This window comes from Girardinichthys multiradiatus, chromosome 14 (assembly GCF_021462225.1).
Source record: "Girardinichthys multiradiatus isolate DD_20200921_A chromosome 14, DD_fGirMul_XY1, whole genome shotgun sequence".
NCBI classification, from domain to species: domain Eukaryota; kingdom Metazoa; phylum Chordata; class Actinopteri; order Cyprinodontiformes; family Goodeidae; genus Girardinichthys; species Girardinichthys multiradiatus.
Window position 1 is genome coordinate 40198954 of NC_061807.1, and position 25555 is coordinate 40224508.

At 38.0% G+C, this 25555-nt stretch overlaps 1 protein-coding gene across 7 annotated transcripts in view; it reads right to left on the bottom strand.

The window, feature by feature from the left end:
- nrxn2b (neurexin 2b) overlaps positions 1-25555 on the bottom strand; it is a 960343-nt gene that overhangs the window by 612211 nt on the left and 322577 nt on the right. The window lies entirely within an intron of this gene.

Consider the following 25555-nt stretch of genomic DNA (forward strand, 5'->3'; position numbering starts at 1 on the left):
CCAAAGTATCTTGAAAATAAAAATTGGCTTGGATCTCACCATCAGAAGAAGTTAGTTCCAGGTCATTAACAGAAATACTTCAAAGAACAACCAATAACTCAACGGATGAATAATATCCACAGATGCGGCTCTTGCAATAACTTTGTATAGTGGCCCTCAGGTGTACATAAACTTGTTTTTTTATCACAGGTTTTTGTGATACAAAAAACTTTTCCTGTGATACAAAACGTTTTCCTTGTGATGTCTATCCTATACATTAATCGCAGCACACAAACAAATCTTATAAGGAACATGAATAAATAAATAAAAAAGAAGCAGTAACCCAGTTATATTCATTGTCTGTCAGCATCTTACATCTTGACTTGGAAATATTTGCCCACAATATTTGATTCACTTATGATTTGGAAGGGTGATGAAATAATAAAAAGGAAAAAACGATAATTAAATAAATAAATTAATAAGGTTTTTGCTGCTTTTTTTTTTTTGCCTGTGCACATCTGCATATCAGCAAGTGAAGTTTATTTATATGGCACATTTCACAGATAAATATTTTGAAGTGCTTTACAAAGAGAAGATAGACATTAAAACAATTAAATTAAAAGTTTAAAAAGACAAAGAGCAACTCAATGCTACCAATAATCAAAAACACATACAGTAATATTTAAATAGATTTTAATGAAAAGTAAATGCCTGTAGATGCTTTTTAGGTCTAGTCTCTCTAGACAATGTAAAAAACTAAGGAAGCTTATTTCACAGTCAAAGTGCACTTTGAGTTTGATACTTGGTCCTTGGCACTATAAGTAGATTTTGATAGGATGACCTGAGGGGTCGAGTTGGAGTGTGCAGCTTTATCTATTCAGTAATACAAGAAGAAGCTTGACCATGCAGGGTGTTGAAAGTTAAAGTCAGGGTTTGTTGTTAACACTTATGAAATGGCCATTACAGTAGTCTAGACGAAAGGGAATAAAAGCGTGACTAACCATCTGAAGTTTTGACACCAATCTTTTCAATTTTGTAAATATTTCTGAAACAATAAAAATTGTTTCTCAAAAGTTGTTTTGAAAGACCTTCAAGAGACGTTAATTGGCCGACAACAACATCTAATTTCCTTAAATTTGACTTGATGGCCAAGTTCAAAAGACCAGTCTGTTGCTGGATCAGAGAAATGATGATCTCTGGCGAAATGATGAAACACTGAGTCATCTCAGAGTTCAGCTGATGGGAGTTATTTTCTAACCACAACATAATTTATTTTAGACACTTAGATAATTCAGTAATGATCTGCCCAAGTGGCAACAAAATAAATGGGCTACAAGCAGTCTTGGGGTGCTCCACATATCAGAAAATTCTGACTGATTCAGATTTTCACAAGATCTAAACCTTGTAAGGGCCACTTGGCCAGAGTGCAGAACTACACTTGTCAGAAAAACTTTAATGTTGGAATTCTTGATTATACATATTTAGGCTAAATGTGAAGATGATATTTAAAATCTTTACTCATCGTAAGCTTTCTATCAGACACTTGAAGGTTTGGGCTAAAAGTAACTTCATCCACCTTGAGTAACAGTAACCTCACAGCATGATGCTGCCAACATCATCTAAAATATAGATATAGCTATAGATATAGATATATATATATCTACATATTTAAATATAGACATATCTATATAGATATCTATGTCGTTATATCTATATCTAAATATAGAGACATCAATCAATATGGAGATTTAGATAGATATACCTATCTATATATAAGATATATGGCTGTTAACCTTTTTGCAGCTACAAGTCGTTCACATTCACTAGCATTGATGACAAATAGGAAAACTGAATTCAAAAACCGCAACTTTTTTTTCTTTCTTCACAAATACATTTGTTTTTGATAGTACTATGCAGGATTCATGTCACTTTAAATTTGAAAAAGATTGGAAATGATTAATTAAAGTCAAATTTTTTTGCAAAAAAACAGACATTTCATCTGGTGTGTGTGAAGGTTTGAGAGCAGTTATTGCAAACACAGGGAAGTTTTTCCAGCTGCATGTACAGGGGTTGGACAATGAAACTGAAACACCTGTCATTTTAGTGTGGGAGGTTTCATGGCTAAATTGGACCAACCTGGTAGCCAGTCTTCATTGATTGCACATTGCACCAGTAAGAACAGAGTGGGAAGGTTCAATTAGCAGGGTAAGAGCACAGTTTTGCTCAAAATATTGAAATGCACACAACATTATGGGTGACATACCAGAGTTCAAAAGAGGACAAATTGTTGGTGCACGTCTTGCTGGCGCATCTGTGACCAAGACAGCAAGTCTTTGTGATGTATCAAGAGCCACAGTATCCAGGGTAATGTCAGCATACCACCAAGAAGGACGAACCACACCCAACAGGATTAACTGTGGACGCAAGAGGAAGCTGTCTGAAAACGATGTTCAGGTGCTAACCCGGATTGTATCCAAAAAACATAAAACCACGGCTGCCCAAATCACGGCAGAATTAAATGTGCACCTCAACTCTCCTGTTTCCACCAGAACTGTCCATCGGGAGCTCCACAGGGTCAATATACACGGCTGGGCTGCTATAGCCAAACCTTTGGTCACTCATGCCAATGCCAAACGTCGGTTTCAATGGTGCAAGGAGCGCAAATCTTGGGCTGTGGACAATGTGAAACATGTATTGTTCTCTGATGAGTCCACCTTTACTGTTTTCCCCACATCCGGGAGAGTTACGGTGTGGAGAAGCCCCAAAGAAGCGTACCACCCAGACTGTTGCATGCCCAGAGTGAAGCATGTTGGGGGATCAGTGATGGTTTGGGCTGCAATATCATGGCATTCCTTTGGCCCAATACTTGTGCTAGATGGTCGTGTCACTGCCAAGGACTACCGAACCATTCTTGAGGACCATGTGCATCCAATGGTTCAAACATTGTATCTTGAAGGCGGTGCCGTGTATCAGGATGACAATGCACCAATACACACAGCAAGACTGGTGAAAGATTGGTTTGATGAACATGAAAGTGAAGTTGAACATCTCCCATGGCCTGCACAGTCACCAGATCTAAATATTATTGAGCCACTTTGGGGTGTTTTGGAGGAGCGAGTCAGGAAAGTTTTCCTCCACCAGTATCACGTAGTGACCTGGCCACTATCCTGCAAGAAGAATGTCTTAAAATCCCTCTGACATCTGTGCAGGACTTGTATATGTCATTCCCAATGCTGTATTGGCCGCAAAAGGAGGCCCTACACCATACTAATAAATGATTGTGGTCTAAAACCAGGTGTTTCAGTTTCATTGTCCAACCCCTGTATGTGATCATGTGAGTGTATCATAAGTTGCTGTGTTAGAGTTGGGCCCAAGCACAGACAAGATGATGGGGTTCTCATTTTGAGGTGATTATTTTATTGAAACAGAAAACATCTTAACTCAGGAGTGAAAATAATAAGAAGAGATCCCAGTCAGCAAAGAAGATCAGAGGATTTACAAGCATAGCAAAAGAATTGCTGGAATAGACAAATAAAAGGATCTGGCAAGGAGTAACTGAAACAGAGATTTAAATGCTGGTACTTTTAGTAGCTGGGACTCTAAGAAGCTGAGTAGGGACATAAGTTTCTATAAATGAAGATAAATGACAAACTGACAAAGAATACATAAAAATGACTAGAAACACAGGTTAAAAATAAATAAATAGAATATGTCTAAATATTAAAAATGAATATAAAACCAAAATCCAAAGTGAAAAATAATTTTATATGTAGAAGCATGACGAAATGATGGAAAGCCAATGTGAATGTGAATGAATGATATATAAGCAGTTATAGTATCAATAGTATACTATCAAATTAAATGTGTATCTTTGTTTTTGTTTTTTATCTTGATTTGATTTTTATTTGTACCAAACACAGGGAAAACTTTTATAAGTACAAGCTATGTAAGAACAAACAATTTCGTTGAATTGCAGTTTTGATTACTTCACACTATAGAATAAACTAGCAAATGATTGGAAACGATCCAAAGTACCATTCACTTCAATGAATACTGGGGCCCTGCATGGCCTAGTTGTGGAACAGGCAGGCCAGGCCATACATGGAGGCTATAGTGCTTGACACAGTTGTCCCAAGTTTGGATGTCAGGAATTAACAAACTGACTACTTGTCATTCTACATCTATTAAATATGCAATATTGTGTTATGTGTACACAACAGAGATGCTGCACCCATGCTGTATATGTTTTTAAATCCTACTTAACATTGGCAATAACAAGCATCCTATGCACTATATTGCCAAAAGTATTTGCCTGTCTACTTTTACATGTAGATGAACTTTGATGGCATCCTATTCTTAATTTATAAGGTTCAATTTGTTGATGGACCCACTATTGCCAGCAATAGCAACTCTAACTATTCTGTAAAACATTTTCCCCAGGTTTTAGGAGTGTGTTCATAGTTAGATGAGAAAACCAGAATTTCAGCTTCCAACCTAATTCATCCCAAAGGTGGTCAAGAAGGTTAAAGTCAGTTTCTCCAAACCAAACTTTATACACCTGCAACCATGGAAGTGGTTGAAACTTCAGAATTGATTTGGCAGTGGGACCCAATATTTTTGTCAATAGAGTGTGTGTTTTTGACATTTAATTACATAATTTGAATACAGAATCCTAACGTTAGAGTGTACCTTAAAGCATTTCACTTTTCCAATGTTTATGTTCCCGACAGCTCCTTTCTAATAAAATTACAACACAGAGTATTAAATAAACATCTAATGATCAGAATGTTGTGTATGAAGCGTGACATAATCATTTTCCCAGTAAACACAGCAAGATATTCTTATAGAGGTGCTTGAAAATCAGAGCGGTCATGGGGCCGATAAAACAACACTTATTTGTCAATGAGACATGGCTCCTTAAAGGATCGGGTTGTTTTTAATTCAAGAAATGCATAGAAATGGACAAATGCACCTGTTATCAAAAACATCAACTACAAACCAAAGGCATAGAATAATGTCCAAGTAACATGTCAGTTTTTTTTTTAACTGTAATCTATTTTTTTTTTTTAACTAAATGGAAAATCTTACTTTTTACCTTCTCCTAAACAGATCATTTTAAGCATGCTAAACATGTTTTAAAAAAGTATAGTATGGCATTTGGAGTTAAAGAATTGCCTGCCATCTGTACTCTTAGTCCAGATGAGTCAGTTTTCTGCCGAGAACTGACTAATCTGGACTAAGCAAGCAACAATGTGGGGATCATTTTATTGATTCCTTCAGTTTCTTTAACATGTTTAAGCCTGCATTGCTCTGCAAGAAGCTCCAGATTAATACAAGTGGATCCATTCTCAAATGCACAGATTACTGACCGACAGTCCTTAGATATTTAAGACACAGAGGGGTCGTGTGCCTGAGAGGTTGGTCTGTACAGAAAAAGCAGAGTGGAAGTGTACAGTTAAAGCTTCTTTTTACATATAAGATGTTAGAACAATTTAGAGTCCAGTTATCTGTAGAAACACTAAAACACTGACAGCTACAGAATGTGTGGGTGATGACTGCTTTGTGAAAATGAAGTTTAGATTTTCAAATAATGGAACCAGTAAAGGTATATTTTGATTCTGAGGCAATGTACACAGGAGGAGTATGAATAGCTGAATGAAGACCTGGAGAACACCCTAAACTGCAAAGGCATCACAACTGTGCACAACAAGGGACTAGATTTGTCATGATACTTAAATTTCAAACAAAAAAAACAACGTAATACTTCATACCATTTTTGATTCTAATAAAACCTTTTTTAGAAAGCGTAGAGTTCTTTATAACAAAAAACTGAAAATATAACCAAATACGCTGTGAAATTGTATTAATTAGGGCAATACCATTGAATAGTGGGACATTCAACACCTACTATAAAAAGACTTAAAAGTGTTGATTTCCTGCATAGCAAAATAGTAGAGAAGATAATCTTTTTTGCAAGTATTCACTTTGGATTCAGTTATGAAATCAATATAAAAACAGATATTTTTTGTACATGAGTGTAAATGAGGTCCTGGTCTTTTGTTGCTTCAACATTTTGTATCCAACTATGGAGCATTCCGTCACGGGACTATTCCCGGTGTTAATTAATACCTAGGGTAGGACAGGTGGGTGGGATTTAGGCAGATGTAACACCGTAATGGGGGTATCAGGAAGTACACAACTAGGTTGTAGTGTTAATTCTGCTTCGTTGCCATCACTCTGTGGTCGAAGGCTGCTGATTGATATCCTTCGGCTTTTCCATCAGCCTCACAGGCAAAACACCTCTCCAACAACGCTTCTGTCTTTTCAACTAAACAGAGTTTCAAAGGCTCTTTTCAAGCAAACTTGCCTTGTTACCAGAGTTTGAGCGGCAGCAGCTCACTGTTTTGATTTGAAACATCAATTATTCGGACAATGCTTGTAGGGAAAATGCAGACTCTAAATGCCTTGCATTGGTGTTCATAACCCTTGAAGGTTTGCTTACTGTTATTGCATTTTATTGGGATTTTATGTGGCAGACCAAAACAAAGTTGTGCATTATTGTGATATTATGATTGGATGGAAATTGATTTTCAACATTTTGCACACATAAATGTCCAAAAATGTAATGTGTATTTATAGTGAGATTTTACCCTGAATACAATCCACTGCATACAATTGTCTTCAGAAGACTATTTTGTTGCACTTTCATTGCTGTGTAAAAGCAGAAGTTCTATGAAGGCCTCAAAGGATTAGTAGAGCACATTGGGGAACAAATAGCATCATGAAGACCAAGGAACTCACCAGACAGGTCAGATAAAACGTTGTGTAGACATGGAACATGACATATATGATGAAATATATGCTCTACCTTTATTGTTTGCACATTGAACTGTAATTATAAATATCTAAGGATTATTAAAGCAGTTAAATACAATTTCAACTTTACTGGGAGAAACCAAAAATTATATTTATACATGCAGTAATGTATGGGGTAAGAACGTTGTCAAAAACAATGTGTATGAAAGGACGGAAATGTGTGCATATTAGTCAATAGTTGTGCATAAGTAAAATCCAAAAGGGGTATTGTATATTTTCTCTATAAGAACACAAAATAAAATGTTACAGCTTCAAGAAATTACAAAGACAAAGTTCAAGTTTACAGTTGTGGTTTATTCTTTATGAATACAATATGCTATAACAGTTTGTGAATACGATTTATTTTCTTTGAGAATACGAATTTACATCTGCGACTTGGCATCACGTGATCTCAGGCTGGTTAGTGAAGCACAGAGTTAGTAGACTCGCGTTGCGCATGCGCTGTCACACTCCTCACCGCCAGTAAACATAGCGCCGAGTTGACTGGATTCGCTCTTCCTGAATGCCCGCTCCCGACGCAGCTAGGGGATACAAATTCTGTCGGGGATAACTACCTTGGCACGTCACCGACACTACGTTTACTGGCGGTGAGGAGTGTGACAGCGCATGCACAACGCGAATCGACTAACTTTGTGCTCCACTAACCAGCCTGAGATCACGTGACGCAAAGTCGCTGATGTAAATTCGTATTCTCAAAGAAAATAAATCGTATTCACAAACTGTTATAGCATATTGTATTCATCAAGAAAAAAACACAACTTTAAACTTGAACTTTGTCTTGAATTTCCTCTTAACCTTGAACCTCTTAATTTCTTGAAGCTGTAACATTTTATTTTGTATTCTTATAGAGAAAATATACAATACCTCTTTGTAGCTGTGCATATTACTTATGCACAGCTATGGACTAATATTCACACATTTCCGTCTTTACATACACATTGTTTTTGACTGCGTTCTTACCCCATAGTAACGGTGTTAAACTGATCCTATGTAATCTTTAACAATGTACAGTCACCTTTTATTGTTCCAGGTAACACCTTAGGGTGCTTTCAATTCCAGTCAGGAATGGCAATGGGACCAAACAAAATGAAGCAGTATTGCTTTCAGCGGCTGTCATCTCTTTAATAACTGAGAGCTTCTTTTCTGTTCTCATATGCTGAAAGGAATGCAGATATTACCTCAGCTGGCTTTATTGTCCCCTCTGTCTGAATTTCTCCTCTTTCCCCTCCCACCTTTAGTGTCCCTATCTACAATCCAATATGATGTCTCTCCACAATCTTCTGATTTTTTTCGATTTTAAGTTCTTTCCTCCTGCCTCAGCGCACATCTTTCCTGATACTAAACACTCAGGCTCTGCTGAGTCTCTCTTTACTCTCTCTCTCCCTCCTCTGATCTGTAAGGCTCCTCGTGTCTCTTAAGTCACTCTAATCTTACAACATCAGCTCTGTAATGCACCTCATTATGAGTGGTGGGCAAGGCAATCAGAGTTATAAACCCTCATTCTCCTCCAAGCCTCATCTCTCTTAAATCCACTTTAATTCAAGTTCCTGAGTGCTGCAAACAGATTCCTGGAGGATGCTAAATGTATTCAAGGCCAGGGCTTCAGGATCAGTCAGATCCCACACATTCACATCCCTTAGCCACAAAAACAGTTAGTTACAGTGCCATCTAAATTTATTGGCACCCTTAAAAAATTTACAAAATGTCTCTTTTAATGCAATTTTATGATCTCAAAAACAAAAATTTTCATTTACTGTATTTCACTGAAAAACTGGGTTAAGAAATTTTTAACAAATCACTTAATACATACACATAATTATTGAAACACGTATTTTTACTATCTTATGTTACATTTGTAATACTGGTGCAGGATCATTAGCTGAGAAACAGTCCAGAGGTGAATGACACTGCTAAGCTGATTAGTTGGTTTTGACCAGGAGCGGTGTATTTTTGCAAATGGGCAGTAGAACCACTGGGAAGAGGCAGAGGAGCTTGACTTTTTTTCACAGATTATTTGTCCATATTCTACTGTCAGGACAAGTGACAGTTTGAACAAATAAGTAAAAAAATACATTTTAATAAAAGTTGCCTACTGTGGCTTTATGGTGGAGGAGCTGCAATGCTTTGTGCCATATTCTCTTCCAAATGTCCTGGAAACCTTGCTAGAGTGCATGGAGTTTTGAAATGGCAACAAACTTTAGATAAAAAGCCGGTGGCTTCTGCCAGGCAACAGGTAGTCAGTTAACCCTTTTAGTTGCAAGAGTCTATTAACATTATGTGTTTCTTCCAAGAGGTTGATTTTGCAATATTTGTTACATCTATAAGAAGTGATATGTTTGTATTATAAAAAATATAGTGTATAACTACACAGGGTAGGCCTAATATTTAGTATTTTATACAATATATAAGAATTCTTAATTCATTTTCTTTATAAAATACATTTATAATTATTTTCTAAACTTCTTAAGAGTTTTTTTTTTTTTTTTTTTTTTCTTGAACAGACAAACCCGCAGCTATTGGCCATTTTGCTTTTAAAACTGTTCACTTGAGCCCTAACAACATAAAATCCATTGCTGCCACCAAGTGATAGATCGACCTTTGCCTCAGGGCCTGCGGCTTTGTCCGATGGCAAAGCAAACTCAGTATTCTTCTTGACTTGCAGGCTATAGCAATGCAGATAAAACACAAGGTCCACTAGTTCCCATTAATTACAGCTAAGTATAATTTCAAACATAAAAATTTCTGAAATAGTATAAGTAAAATAACTTACCATCATGCCTAAATCATCACTTACTAATGAAGATTTTATTTTGTGACATCTCTAAAAGCCCTTTGGAAGCTTTTCACTAAGAGATCCACATTTATACTGCATTGGATAAAAGCTCAGGGACAAAATCTATATTATGTTTCACTTTTGACCAATGCAGCTAGAGTCCTGCATAAATAATGGGTTAGCATGTTTCACTTGCGCCCTCTGTTCAGACATGTTAGGGTAGAACATATAATGCTGGATAAAAGTATGCCGTTTTATTGTTTGGGTAACCAAAGAGGCTTGTAGACACTGGAGGACCCAAAGCCCAGAGATCACCACTATGTATCCCTTCTCAATGCATTGTGTACTTTGGCCAAGAAATATGATTCTGACACTTGAACAGTCATTGCAAAGGTTTTGTTAAAATGAATAAATAAATCACCTTTCTGACTTTTCTTTTTTTTAAATATGCAGACAGGAAGTATCGTGGTGAGAAGGCGAAGACATGCAGCCTAGGTCTCCAGGGACGAGACTTGAACCTCAGGACTTGAACTGAGGTCAGGACCCTGGTTGAAGGCCTCTGTCGAGGTCCGAAGCCATTGCACATGGGTCGTGCGCACCACCACTACATCATGAACTAGCGCCAGACCAGTACCATTTTGTTTCTGTTCAAAATACTATTGTAACACCTATATTAACAATCTGTGCACCTGATTTGGATAAACAACTCCCACGCTTACCAAATCACAGTATCTTCTACTGTGTGTCTAATCACACCATAGTGGAACCAGGCAACATGCCGATTCAACTGGTCGCATATATGGTAGAGCATTTTAGACGTCTGGCTCATGAAAATTTTAGATGTGTTAATTTTCTATAGTTTTTTTCAGCTCAAGTTGTTTTGTGGTGACAAATGCATGTTGGAAAACACCCTGTGGAATACTTTCTACCAATGTTTAATGACTTGTAGTCTAAACTGAGAATTATTGCTTGTTGTCTTTTGCAACAATTTAATTTCATCAGTTACATTACTGTAAGCAGAGCAGATTTAATCAGACCCCACCTATGTACTTCAGTGGTTTAGCTCTTCACAAGAATCTCTACAATGTCTCCACACCAGTGACCTGACAGTGACTGCTGTTCACACAAAGAATTGTGGTGAGGCGCAATCAATTTGTCCTACTGATAAAAGACATGCTTTGACAAGCAATGTATTTACTGTCTTTTGTTCTGTAAATGAAAAAGGCTTTACTGCAAACACAAACTGCCCAACTAGAAAGTACTTTTAGTGTGTTGTACTTTAGCTAAGCTCCAACTGGATTCTCCCTCCTAAGTGTGTACACGTATGTGTACTGGTTCATGTCCTGACAGGTTGATTCATGAGCTTAATCCCTCCTATTGGGTTTGCTATCGATCAGTTCGACTGTGGGCTTTTGCTGACCACGGTCTGGGAGGCACAGAGCCGTTATCACTAAGATATACATACAGCGGTTGATGAGTATTACAGAGTCAGGAATTAGGTACATAGTTACAAAATAAAAAAGGAGCACTGTAAATTCACATTTAAGATTATATTCAATGCATAACAAGTTAATCATATGTTCTGCATATGCTCCATACCTATTTATAAGTCTAGGAGAGGAAAGACTAATTACGTAACCTGATATTCTTTAGCTACCTGCTATAGAATTTAAGAAATACATGGTTCCCTATTTTATGCCATTTATAGTTTATTGATAGACACAAAAAATATATATTTTTTCTAAATGATAAATTCCTCTGTTTTCATATCTGGTCAGATCAGATATTTACTTGGTCTTGTTTAGTTTGATAGAAGCCTTCCTGCACTGGTTGTGCTAGATACAGAATCTGGATTATTGTGTCTCTAAACCAGCTGATTCTGCCAGAAGCTCAGTGTCTGTCATGATGATGGATGAGCAAACAGCATCATTTATTTTTCTTAAGGTCTACACAAAGGAGAACACACAGGCATCGCCATGTGGAGAGATGATCTGGTTAAAACCTTGTCATATATTTCACAAATATTAATGCTGCAAAAATGTCAAATATTTATCTCCAGAAAATCAAGCAAATGCATAAACATAGTAGTCATAAACAAAATTGCCAAAATGGGTATACATGTTTCTTATTGTGTTACTAAGTAATCAAAGGGGAATCGCAAGCAACTAATTTATGTGCTTTCTTCTGTGTATTAGAGCTCTGTAGATATTCTCTGTGAAGATGTTGTTTACATGTAGACACCAGTTGGTAGAACATAGATTTGTGTATGCCAATAACACACCTCCATGATGGTATTTGGCATTGACCATGGTAAAGAAGTGATAAATAGCCTAACTTGTTAATTTATTCTTGCATTCTGTATCTCGTGGATTGAACACAAGCCTGCTAGTGGTAGAGACTGAATGCAGACAGGACATTTTTGTGATTATGTTAGTTATTCATACCGATCATAAACTGAGGACTATGTTGGGATCCCAAAATCTCAATTTTATTTTTGTTTCTTTTATTGTATGAGTTATTCTGTTTTAAATGCATAATCTTTTAACAAGGATATTTATTGCATTTTTCTTTGTTCCATTACTGATAAGTCAGTGCCGTATGATAATGTCTGAGTTACGACTTCCAACGAGTGCTTACACAGGCAATATTTTTAATGTGTTGTAAACGCACCTCATTCATTTACAGCTTACAGATTTCACAAAACTCAATTATGCACTTTCGTAACCAGATATGTTCATAACTTATCAATGTTAAAAATTATTTTCTGATCAAGTAATCTATTGAGCATACTGTATAAAGAGAATACATGTAAACCACAATTTCTGAGAAACTAAGCAATAACTGGATTTAATAACTGACTCAGTATAGAGCTGGAGAGCGTGTGCGCACTTTCGAGTAGACGGTTTGCTGCTGAGCCTGTCGGTGCTTCACAACACCGATAGTTCCACGTCATGATCCTGCAAGAACACAGGCCAATGTGCTGACAGACAAAAACAAACTTAAGACTTAATAATATTACTGTCACGGAGTGACATTTTGTACTTTGTTTTATGGTTTCTTGTGATGGTTTATTTTGTCTAGATGTTTCTATTAAGTTTATTAGTTTGTTTTGCTCCCTCTAATGCCTCCTGGTGTTTTGTTGTTCTCCTCCCTCATTAAGTTCTTTTATGGTTGTTTTCTTATTACTTGGTATGGTTTATTATTATTATTATTGTAATTATTATAGTTCTTGGTCTTCCCTGGATTCTCTAGTTTTATTTCTCTTTAGTATCTTTGTGTTTAATTGTGTTTTATTATTTGTTCCTTTGCACTCTTCTTGTTTACTAGTTTATTTTCTGTTTCCTTTCCAGTTATTTCAGTCAGTGTGGTTAGGTTTGTTTACTTTTGTATTCAGGTTTTCTTTATGGGTTCTTTGTTTGTTCTTAGGCTGTTATTGTTGTTCCTATGTTCCCTCTAGTTTCTCTGTTTACTTTAGTCATGATTATTCTAGTTTTCTTATTCCCCATTTGATTATTTATCTTTGTCTATAGGTTTGCTTGGTCTGTGTTTCTGTTTATTGTTTATTAGTTACTTTGTCCTTCCTCAGCCTTTGTATTTGTTTCACCTGTTCCTTCTGCTTCCCTGCCTCGTTGCACCTGTTCCGTTGATTATCTGCCTTTGTTATCTCACAGTATATAAGTTGGTTTTGTGTCTTTGTTTATGCTTTGTTTTGTGCCACGCCTTGCCTTGGGAAACCTGCAGTGATTTTACGACGTTTTTTTGACCTTGTAAATAAATCTTTGAATTACAAAGATGATCCTGCCGAGCTCTTGTCTGCACTTTGGTCCGATCCAAAACCACATCGTGACAATTACATTTTCAGTTACAATAGAAAATGCAATTTTCTCAAAGATTTCAGCAACCTCTCTGAAGCAAAACCTTTATTATTTATCCCTGTCAAGCTATTCTATGTTTCATTCCTTGACATTTAACTATGGCACATCTTTATACACATTTTATATTATTTGGATCTTATAATGCTAAACACAATGAGCAAATATTGTCTTTTGCTTACCTTGGCAAAATGTATCACTCTAAACTTTTAAAAAAGGAAGCTATGCCCCTTATAATGCAATTTAATATTTAATCCCTAAAGTTGTTCATGAAACCTCATTGAGGTTCAAATCAACAACAAACATGTAACCCAGAGTTTCTGCAATAACGTATTTTCAAGAGAAACCATTTACCTAAGCCGAACCTTTAAATGCTGTTTAAGTGAGACCTGTGAGTTTAGGTGTGCAGCCATGGTTTGTTAAGTTTGCAGTTCTTTAAATTTTCAAGATGATGGATCAAACACTACTCTGTGAGATTTTTCAAAGCTTTAGACATTGTTTTATAACCTAACCCTGTTTTCAACTGCTTTGCTAGTTTATCCTGACCTGTTTTGTGCATTCTTTGGTCCTAATGATGCTTTACTAAGCAGAGTATTTTTGAAGGGAATCAGTTGCCTTACCTTTCTTAGGAGACAACAGAGTAGAAAAGACTGAATATAATAAATCTCAATAAATTTAAGTTTGTGGTTGTTAAGTGACTAAGTAGGAAAATGTATGAGAAGTATGGCAAGGCACTGTACCAATAAATGTCTATTGCATTCTCAATAATAATAAAAAAAAACCGTATGCTGGGAACTTAGAGAATAAATGCAGACAAGTCACATTAGAGCAAAAATTGAAAGCTGTATGGAATTGTGACAGCTTGTGGTAATTACTCGGCACCAGCTGCTGGTAATAAGCTGTGGGTATTAGTGATGGCTTCATCGAAAACTGTGGAGTTTCAGGACACTAAGATCCTTACACAGCCAGTAAGCAGATTCCTAGCTATATACATCACAGTATCATGTTAACCTTGTTTTCCCAATCTCACATGCTAGTTCTCTCTCAGTCCCATTTAATGAAGGTAAAATACCTTAAAGGCTGTGACTGAATGCACAGGAGAATCTACTGAAACTCCTTCCTGGACTAAATACCAATATACAATATGTTTACTTAGGAAAGAACCAATTCAGAACAGACATTATCTAAAATTACTGGAATCTGTCTACAATAGTCAGTCCTGAAAGATGTCTCAGACACCACTCACCCCTTAAATCAACTGGTTCTAAATTTTTCTCATACACCCAAGCTATATTGTTTTTTACACAAATAACTCCATCCTGGAGTAAATTTGAAGTAATACATTAAAGCACCAAGTTCAATGTCTTTTTAAAGCTGGCTTTGAAGAAAAAAAGCCTTTGAAGAACTCTGATCAAATTATAGCTAATCAGTAAATAGAGGAAGTAAATCATCTCTGATGTGATCTCTAAAGAAAGATAGAAAGACTAAGTAACATATTTTTAGACAAGGAAAATAAAATCTGAATGCTGGAGGTCTATGCAACTTTTCTCTTATTTGAGGATAAGAGTTACTGACTGCTCACCGCTATCTTAACAATTACTTTGAGACTAATGGAAGCAGACCCGGTTAATCTTCACATGTTGGCCCCAATGTATATCTAGCAGTGCCCCGCATCTCTTAAGCCTGCCGTGTACTCTAACACTGCTCTGCTGAATACACTCAGGCCAGCCATCACACATTATCAGCTCGACATCATTTATAACAATCCAATGTAATTTCCAAGCAGTCAAGGTATTACAGTTTAATTTATTTGTTGGGGACAAGACTAGCATAAAATATAGAGGAGGTAGGAATGAGTGATTGCAATGACAGGAATTTCTCTAGACTCTGAAAAAGGCTGCAGGGTTGGTCCAGGTGCAATCAGTGTTTACTAAGCTGCACACAATCTCCTTATAGTCTTGGATTTTAGAAACACATAATAATCCCATTTATAAGCAAAGCCAGAGACAGACTGAATATACTGACAGATACATCACTGTGCTATAAAATGCAAGCTGTTTTATTTCAAAGGCTTCACATTCTTTCTTAAAATGAGTGAAACCTGATGCTTTTTGTTTTTTTGTCGGTTTTGTTTGCGTTGTAGCTTTGCTGCCGTGTTTTAGATCACCTCCATGTGGCATGAACCAGCGCCAAGCTTCAGCTCTCACAAAGATGGTTTCACATTTGACTTTATAATACTTTGGCATAAAGACTTTAAAAGATTTAAACGTTTTTGATCAGCTTAATGAGCCAGCCCTTCACCACCATGCAGGTAGAAGGAGATGTTTTGCTAATGTGTTGTGTTTACTTTTGCTACATCTAAAACTGGGCATTAGGTTCATCATATTATTTAAAATATGTATAATGTGGTCATGTCTCTATATGTGTTGCCTTTGTCCTATGATATGTTGGGAACCAAGTTAATAAATATATGCCGTTCTGTCTTGTTCTTTCTGTATTTTGTAAATAATTTACAACTTAGAGGCTATATCACTTTTTTCCTATTTTATTGCTTATATCGTTCCTCATGGGCTTTGTCTTAATCTGCACTTAGAGAGCAGAACAGCAAACTGCCAAAACCTCTGCCCACACTAGCGGATGGTCAGCTAATTAAGTGGCTTTTATTAACACCACCTGGCTGCTGCTGACCCTGTTAACACCTATAGAAGCCATAAGGGTATAATTAGTTTTTCAACTACTGCTTCAGCATTATGGCCTAGTTAGTTTTTTTTTTTTTTTTTGGTGACACTAGTGTCCTTTATCTATAAGTTTACCGACAGGAAATGGGGTGAAGAGAGAGAGGGATAGAGATGCAGCAAAGACAGGCCGCGACTTGAGCCCATGATGGCTACGTCGAGGTCTTCAGCCTCTGTACATGGGTGGCTCACTTTACCACTGCACCAAGGTTGTGCCCCATGGCCAAGTTTTTAAAGTTTGTTTTAAATAATGACACTTGCGAAAATGCTATGCGCTATTGATCTGAAATTGTATTTAATTATTTTAAAACCTATTAATTTCAGATGATTTCATTTAAAAAGCGATTTTTTTTTAGGCTGAATTCAGTTTATTTATATAGATCCAACTGACAACAAATGTCAGCTTAAATCACAAGACAAACAAACCCAACTTATATAAATATTTCATAGTCAATTCAATCCAGTCATAAATTCCAATTCCATTATATATCTTCCAATTTTATTCTACTTATAATACAATGCAGTCAAGTTATTCAACTCCCACCTCCGGGAGAGCTTTGACCAGATTCTGGAGGATCTTGGAGACATAGAGTCCAAGTGGAGCATGTTCTCCGCATCTATTGTCGATGCTGCTGCCCGTAGCTGCGGCCGTAAGGTCTGCGGTGCCTGTCGCGGCGGCAATCCCCGAACCCGGTGATGGACACCGAGAGTAAGGGACGCTGTCAAGCTGAAGAAAGAGTCCTATCAGATGCGGTTGGCTTGTGGGACTCCTGAGGCGGCTGACGGGTACCATGAGGCCAAGCGTGCAGCGGCCCGGTCAGTGGCAGAGGTAAAAACGCGGGCCTGGGAGGAGTTTGGTGAGGCCATGGAGAAGGACTACCGGTTGGCCTCGAAGCGATTCTGGCAAACCGTCCGCCGCCTCAGGAGGGGGAAGCAGTCCTTCGCCAACATGGTTTACAGTGGGGGTGGGAGGCTGCTGACCTCAACTGGGGACATTATTGGGCGGTGGAAGGCGTACTTTGAGGATCTCCTCAATCCTGCCATCACGCATTCCCTGGTGGAAACAGAGGCTGGGGACTTGGGGTTGAACTCTTTCATCACCCAGGCTGAAGTCACCGAGGTGGTTAAAAAGCTCCACGGTGGCAGGGCTTCGGGGGTGGATGAGAACCGCCCTGAGTACCTCAAGTTTTTGAATGTAGTGGGGCTGTCATGGTTGACACGCCTCTTCAACATTGCGTGGCGGTTGGGGAGAGTGCCTCTGGACTGGCAGACTGGGGTGGTGGTCCCCCTTCATAAGAAGGGTGACCGGTGGGTGTGTTCCAACTACAGGGGGATCACACTCCTCAGCCTCCCTGGTAAGGCCTACGCCAGGGTTTTGGAGAGGAGAGTCCGCCCGATAGTCGAACCTCGGCTTCAGGAGGAGTAGTGTGGTTTTCGTCCCGGCCGTGGAACACTGGACCAGCACTACACCCTCTGCAGGGTTTTCGAAAGTTCATGGGAGTTTGCCCAACTGGTCCACTTGTGTTTTGTGGACCTGGTGAAGGCATTCGACTGTGTCCCTCGTGGAGCCCTGTGGGTGGTGCTCCAGGAGTATGGAGTCGGGAGCCCTTAATTAGGGGCCATCCGGTCTCTGTACAAGTGGAGCAGGAGTTTGGTCCACATTGCCGGCATAAGGTTGGACCTGTTCTCGGTGCATGTTGGACTCCGGCAGGACTGCCCTTTGTCGCCGGTCCTGTTCATAACTTTTATGGACAGGATTTCTAGGCACAGCCAAGAGCTGGAGGAGATCTGGTATGGGGACCAGAGTATTTTGTCTCTTCTTTTTGCAGATGACGTGGTCCTGCTGGCCCCTTCTAGCCAAGAAGGGGCAGTTCGCAGCCGAGTGTGAAGCAGCTAGGATGAGGATCAGCTTCTCCAAGTCCGAGGCCATGGTTCTCGACCGGAAAAGGGTGGCTTGTCCTCTTCAGGTTGGAGGGGAGTTCCTGCCTCAAGTGGAGGAGTTTAAGTATCTCGGGGTCTTGTTCACGATTGAGGGAAGAATCGAACAGGAGATCAACAGACAGATCGGTGCGGCTGCCGCAGCAATGGGGGCGCTGTGCCGGTCCGTTGTGGTGAAGAGAGAGCTGAGCCGAAAAGTGAAGCGCTCGATTTACCGGTCGGTCTATGTTCCTACCCTCACCTATGGCCGTGAACTTTGGGTCATGACCGAAAGAACGAGATCCCGGATACAAGCGGCTGAAATGAGCTTTCTCTGTAGGGTGGGCGGGAACTCCCTTAGAGATAGGGTGAGGAGCTCGGCCATCTGGGAGGGGCTCGGAGTAGAGGCGCTGCTCCTCCACATCGAGAGGAGCCAGTTCAGGTGGCTCGGGCATCTATACCGGATGCCTCCTGGATGCCTTCCTCGGGAGGTGTTCCAGGCACGTTCCACCGGGAGGGGGCCCAGGGGACGGCCCAGGACACGCTGGAGGGACTATGTCTCTCAGCTGGCCTGGGAACACCTTGGCCTCCCCCCGAGGAGCTGGAAGAGGTGTCTGGCAAAATCTAGCAAAATCTCACACAGAGCTATTTTGGAGTTGTGTTGAGATGTATCAACCCAAAGATGGGATTTTTTGTTCCAGTTTTCTAACTGTGAGCTTGGGAGTAATATATCCCGATCTATCACCATTCTGATTCCTGTGCATGGTGGCAAGATAAACTTGGGTCCTTGACCTGCCACGGTTTAAGTAGTTTTAAACATGTAAGTTATTACTACAACTACCAATATGGGCAATTTATGGCAAGTCAATATTTTCTTGTAACCATTTTTAAAAATCAACATACACCTCCGTTACTTCAATCACATGTTCTTATGGCTGCCCTGTTTCTCAGAGAGGATAAAAAAAATTGACCTCTGTGTAATATATTTATGTCTATATATTTACACCCCAGATAAACAAAGTTATACAATACCAAGTACATATTTCCAAAACATAGATAAACTAAAAAGTAAAGTTCAAAATAATTACAAATCCTAGAGGAATTATTCGGGGTGCCAGTAAGGGTGAGACCTCCAATTTTATTTACAAAAACCTTTTTTAAGTGTAGGATTGTTTCTATGAGAACAAATGAACACAAATAAACCTTTTTTTTTTTTTTTGTGGGTGACTATGTTACTGGAATTAAAAATGAATTTATATTTGGAATATTTAAACATATTTACCAGGTGGAGCAATAAGTGTGGAGAGTGCTTTATGTAGGATTTAATATATTGTGAAAAAGAGCAAAAAAAAAAAAAAAAAAAGATTCCAACAACAACAAATGCTTCCGAAATTGATCTAAAGATGTGAGATATTTTAAAGATATAACAAATTAGCTTTGCTCGTCCAAGCCGTCGAAAATAGGTAACAGGAAATACAAATAATTGTTTGTAAATGTTTTTTTCTAGCTACATAAGGTAACATGTTTTAACATCACAGGGAACATCAATGAAATATCAATTATTCAATTATTGAAATCTTACACATTTTACACTGTAAGCCTGCAGTCCAAGCAACATTCCCTATTTTCAGGCAAATTTTCTGTTCTTTTAACCAATACATTTTTAAGACACAGTGAAGCATAAAACAGCATTAATTGTGCCTCAAATTGAGCAATTGAGTGCCCATTTAACAGTAGTGAGTTAAGCTGGTTCCCTGTGGTATGGAATGAGAGCCAGACATCTTGAGTAGTAATTATCTCAGGTAGCTATCTCATCACTATCCTGCTCTACTATGCAACTGTAGCCACAGGCTTAGATTTCTAAGGTGCTCATATTGTACTCATTTGAAACTGACATGCTTATTGCCAAACAGGTAAAACACCTGAAGTGATGGCTGCTCTGCACCTCACAGTGCTTTGACTGTCTTAAGTTATCCCTGCAACTAAAGATTGAACTTCTTGAGTTGCCAGGTTACAGCAAACCCTCTGAATATTGAATAATTTACATAAGCATGGTGTAAAAAATAACACATTAAAAACGTTTTCTGGAAAAAAAATACATATTAAAAACATCACTTCCGTGAAAAAGATTATTAAGTACTGTGGCTGATATTTTATTTGAATCTGAAATAGTTGTTACTGACAGTAAACTAAAGCCTCAGGTTGTCATAAAACTATAATACATACACCATTTATTACACAGTAGGGCACAAAGTCTGAAAATGTTGGATTGCATTGTGATGCTAAAGTCTTTGTTAGATCTACAATGAAATGTCTCAATGAGAAGACAATAAAATATTTTAAAAAGCTATTGTTTTTCTTTAGGAGCTAGATTGGCTTCCAAAGCCTTTTAAGAGAAAAACGTAATAGAGAGTGAGGACAAGGCTTGAAAGGGTGTGACTGATGTATGTAAAAAGTCCCTTTTCTATTGCAGGGACTTTCTGCTATTACCCAGGATTTTGAAAGCCCTCTGTGTGTGCCCTGGGGTTGTTGTGGGGTGGGGCTTTTGTGCTGAGCCACAACAATTGTTGGACCCTTTCTTACAATGTTCTGACTTCTGCTCGACTGCCAGATTTAATAGCCATGTGTTATTGTTTTCTTCTGTATAGGTTCAAATTCGAGCGTACATTTAGTGATCAAGAATGAACAAAAGGATGAGGACATATGAAAGGTGGATGGATGATTAGGTCCAGGCTCTTTTAAACGATTTCACTGATGAAGAAATTCATCGGGACTTTGAGTCGGCGACACAGAATAATACAGTGTACGCCAAAATTGTCGGAAGACTGTCTGAGCTCAACATAAAGCATGCGGCAAAACAGTTAAGGTATGAGTTAAAAAAATATAACGTGGCCATTCAGAGCAGTGGAAACAAAAGGCACACAAATTAGCCGGGATTCAGCTCCTTTCAGTGGAAAAGTGGCTGAAAATATCTTACTTTTGCCAATGCATGGAGTGAGCCTAAAAAGGGGAAATGTTTTTTGCCTCTTGTGTGCTTCACAGTTACAGTTACAGCAGTTTCCTCTGTCACTGCATGCTAACAAGCACGGATGTGAAAAGAAAATCATCAGTGGCCTGAATGGAAATTTGTTGACTAATTTTAATCGAGTGAACATGATTAAATTCATTAAAGTTTTAGCTGTTAGAAATCTTGTCTGCATCTTGCAAAATTTTCCTAGCCCTTGAGCTTCTTACATTTTGTCATGTTAGAACCATAGGCTTTGTTTATTTTTTGTTTTATTAAGCTTTTGTGTGAAATACTAACACAGATGATCAATGAAATGTTTTACAAATAAAAATCTTAAAATTGCAGCTTGCATCAGCATTAGGCTTGGCTGATAGAACACTTATAGAAACATTTTTATTGATATTTATATTTACAAGTGTTTTGGGTTATGTCTCTCACCATCTAAAAGATTTTTGCCCATTTTTCATTGCAAAACAGCTTGAGCTCAGTCTGACTGAATGGAGAGCAGCTGTGAGCATCAGTTTTCACAAATAGGCCAAACACTTCATCTGACCTATTGTTGTCTGATTTAACCCTGCATTAAAATTTTCAACATGTTTATCCCTGACCTGTCTGGTGTCTTACTTGGTCTTTGTGATGCTGTATGTGCTCTAATGTTCTATAACGAACCTGTGAGGCCTTCGCAGAAGAGCCCTATTTATTCTGAGATTAAATAACACTCAGGTGAACTCAATTTGCTAATTAGGTGACTTCTGAAAACAGTTGTTTGCGCTTGATTTTATTTATCCATCTATTGTCTATACCTGATTATCCTTGCAGGTGTGCCGGTGCCTATTTTTAGCGATCACTAAGCAAGAGACGGGGTGCACCCTGGACAGGTTGTCAGTCCATCACAGGGCAGCACAGAGACACACTTGTAATTAAGAGTAACCAATTACCCTACCAGTCGTGTTTTTGGATTGCGGGAAGAAGCTGGAGGACCTTGAGTGAACCCACGCACAAAAGGGCAGAACATGCAAACTCCATGAGGGAAAATCCCAGACCCGAACCTTCTTGCTGCAGGGTAAAAGTGCTAACAACTGTGCCTCCATTAAGGGCCAGGAGTTTTTTTTAGGCTATCACATTAGAAAGGACCCCTCACACATTTCTGAGTTTAGAAAAAAAAAAGTTGAAAATTGTTTCTTTCACTTTGTAATTATGTGCTACTCTGTGTTCATCTCTAACAGAAAATCCCGATACAATCAGGTTGCTGATGTAACATGACAAAATGTTAAACAGGTCATGAGGTGTGAAAATTGTTGAAAGGCACAATAGTTAGGGGTGTCACAGAAGTTTTCATTCCTCAGTTTTTGAACAATATTTTAAAACACCACACACCTACTTTAAACGATTTATTTTTGTGTTCTCCTTATACAATCTCAGTTTAAACATTGGACAAATTTCTTTATTTCAAGAAACAACAGCCTAATAACATTCATTTCAAAAAAACATCTTTTTAGGTTTTGTTGTTAAACCATATGTAATAAATGAAACCCTATTAACAGTTTCCTTTCAAATTTAACTGCAGTAATTTCCGTAAGCTAAATTGTCTTTTAAGTTAAGCATAAATGAGAAGTGCAGTGAAAATGGAAAAAAAAATATTAACTATTCTTAAAATTTTAACATTCTTTGTTAATTAGTTAACTGTTCACATTTGTTTGTTCTTAACAGAGTCAAATAAATCCACATGCATGTAGTTCATAAAACATACATTTCAATATTTTATCATTTAGAAATGTCAACTATTTATAGAAAATAGAACATCTACATCTCACATCTAATTATCCTTAAAATTGTAATGTTACACTAAGGCTTTCAGGCTTTATTATAATGAATAAAAACATGGATAATTCATAGGAGTAAAAAGCAGAATGAAAATGTGTTGAAAACCGCTTACAGAGCAGTGCAAAGTGTATGAAATTCCAAACAGTGTTACCGAGGACAAAATAAGCACAAATAACTCTCAGATGTTCTCTACCTGTGTGGCACGCATTATTTAACGCATAAGGTTATAACAAACACTTTTGGTTGCAACTACAAAGCTAAACTACAAAGTGTCTCTTCCAACATGTGAAATATTCTGTCATTTTAAGATCTGAACAATACAAACTTTAATATAGCTATACTCGTATTTTTATAGTCCGCAACAAAAAGTAAAAAAGCTAAAACTCTCTGTTGTCAGTTGTCTCCTTTGAAAAAAAACAATAACATAGTTTGTCAGGAAAGGTCTTGGAGCTGGACCCAAATTGTAGACAGGCAGGAGCAGCACGGTGGGTTAAGAAACTTTAATAAATAAAATAAAGAAACTTTCAGGCAGGCATGAAGAGAATGAGGAATAGAGCGGACAACAGCAGGGATGTGGACATGAGCAAAGGCATGAGCAAAACAGTTAAAACCAGCAAAGAGCAAACAGAACAGAAGAGTATAAATAATGACTGGCACAGGTGAAAAATGGAGGCTGATTGGCCTAGCACAAGTGGACTGAATGAAGCTCATTTATGGTGGCAGAAGCTGAGATTGGGAACTAAAACATAAATGGAACTGAACAGAGACAACATCTAAGTAAAGGAAAAATCTTACAGAAGTAACAGAACTAAATTGCACCATAAACAGACAACAAGAATAAGTAAGAAACTAAACCTTAAGGAATAAACTAATAACCCACCACCTGGGAAACATATTTACTGATCAGAGGCAAGACCCAAACAATCATAAAGAAATGCAGAAAACAATCCCCGAAAGGAAATAAAACCCAAACATCTACAAAACGTGACATAGTTAAACTTTTACATACTCTTACTGCATGATCATAGTGCTGCTAAATAATCAGAATCAAAACCAGCTGCATTACCAAGTTTGTACAGACAAACAAAAATATGACTTTGGTACACTTTGCTCTCAATAGTAAAGAATATATATATATATATATATAAAAATGGAAATAGAAAATGTCTAATGTACATATATACACAATTGGCTTTACAATAGAATATAATGTGAGATCAGTCCAAGTATGCATGGTCTTATTCATATCAAGTTTTCAGTAGAGAAACAGCCTGGGGAGCCCAGGAAGAAACTGTCTCTGTGGCGGCTTGTTTTAGCAGTTAGCGCTCTGTAGCGCCACCTGAAGGTAAAAGCCTAAACAGTTTGTGTGAAGGGTGTGTGGGGTCTGCAGCGATTTTAGCTGCCCTTTTCTGACCCTAGACCTGTATAAATTAATAACTTCATAAGTATTGATGTATGAAGAACAACACATTACAAATAGGGTTTCATCTTTCAACCTAAACCATAACTTTGCAGACTGATTAAACATTTTTTGTCTAAAAAAACTGGACAATGTCCTCTTTAATGAGGATGAAACTCAATTTTAAATTGCCTGCTTGTCCAACTTTTAAATGGTCTTTATTCCTACTCTCATCAGAAAGAGAGTTCGGGAAGAAATTACAGTGATATTTAAGCATTTTGCCCAACTCTCTACTGAACCACTGGGATGAAAATGTTCCACCCCAAATCTCTACTCAGTTGCCGGCAGTCACAAAGTATGGCATATTAGTATTCAGACAACATCAGATCTCTGGGCCAAACACTCAGTGGACAAACCATGACAAGCAGACACACATTAATAGCTATTCATGAGTGAGATTCAGGAGACATGCTTGAATTATCACAGCACAGGACTCTGGGGGAGAAAATATTTGCCACACAATTGGTTAAAAACATTTTTATCATCATGAAAATAACTCAGTGTTTTTCTCATTATATGCAACACATTCTGCTCAGCAGTAGATAACTGGAGCAAGTACATAATGCACTATGGGTACTGGAGCAAGACAGAGCTAATTATTAAGAGGCAAGCGATAACACTGACACATCACTAAAGCAATAGTTACAAAGTGCTATCAGCTAGACTTTTAAACTCTTTTCATCTTATGTGTTTACTGTTGGAGAGAGATGTTGATACATCCCATTAGTCTGTCCAATGCTGCGCTTCCCTCGCCTATCCCTTTAGCTAGCTGCTATATTGTGACAACTCAGCATGTTACACATAAGGCATCACTCTTTCTTTTACTAATTTCTTAAAAGTAAGTCTTAAGTCTAGCACCAAGCAACACAACAAATAAAATCTGACAGAAGGTTTACATTTCTGCCTTAAAGGCTGCACAGAAGGGACAGTTCTTGTGAAAACTGGAGCGACGTTGAAGACATTGAAAATGGAGAGTGAGCCATTAACCACTGTGAAGATTAGGCACTGTGCCTTCCTACTGCATATATGGAAAGCACTCAGACACTCAAGGCAGCCAGATAATGAATGCATCTAACCCTGAAACTAACATGAAAAAGCCCCGGAAGTTTTTAA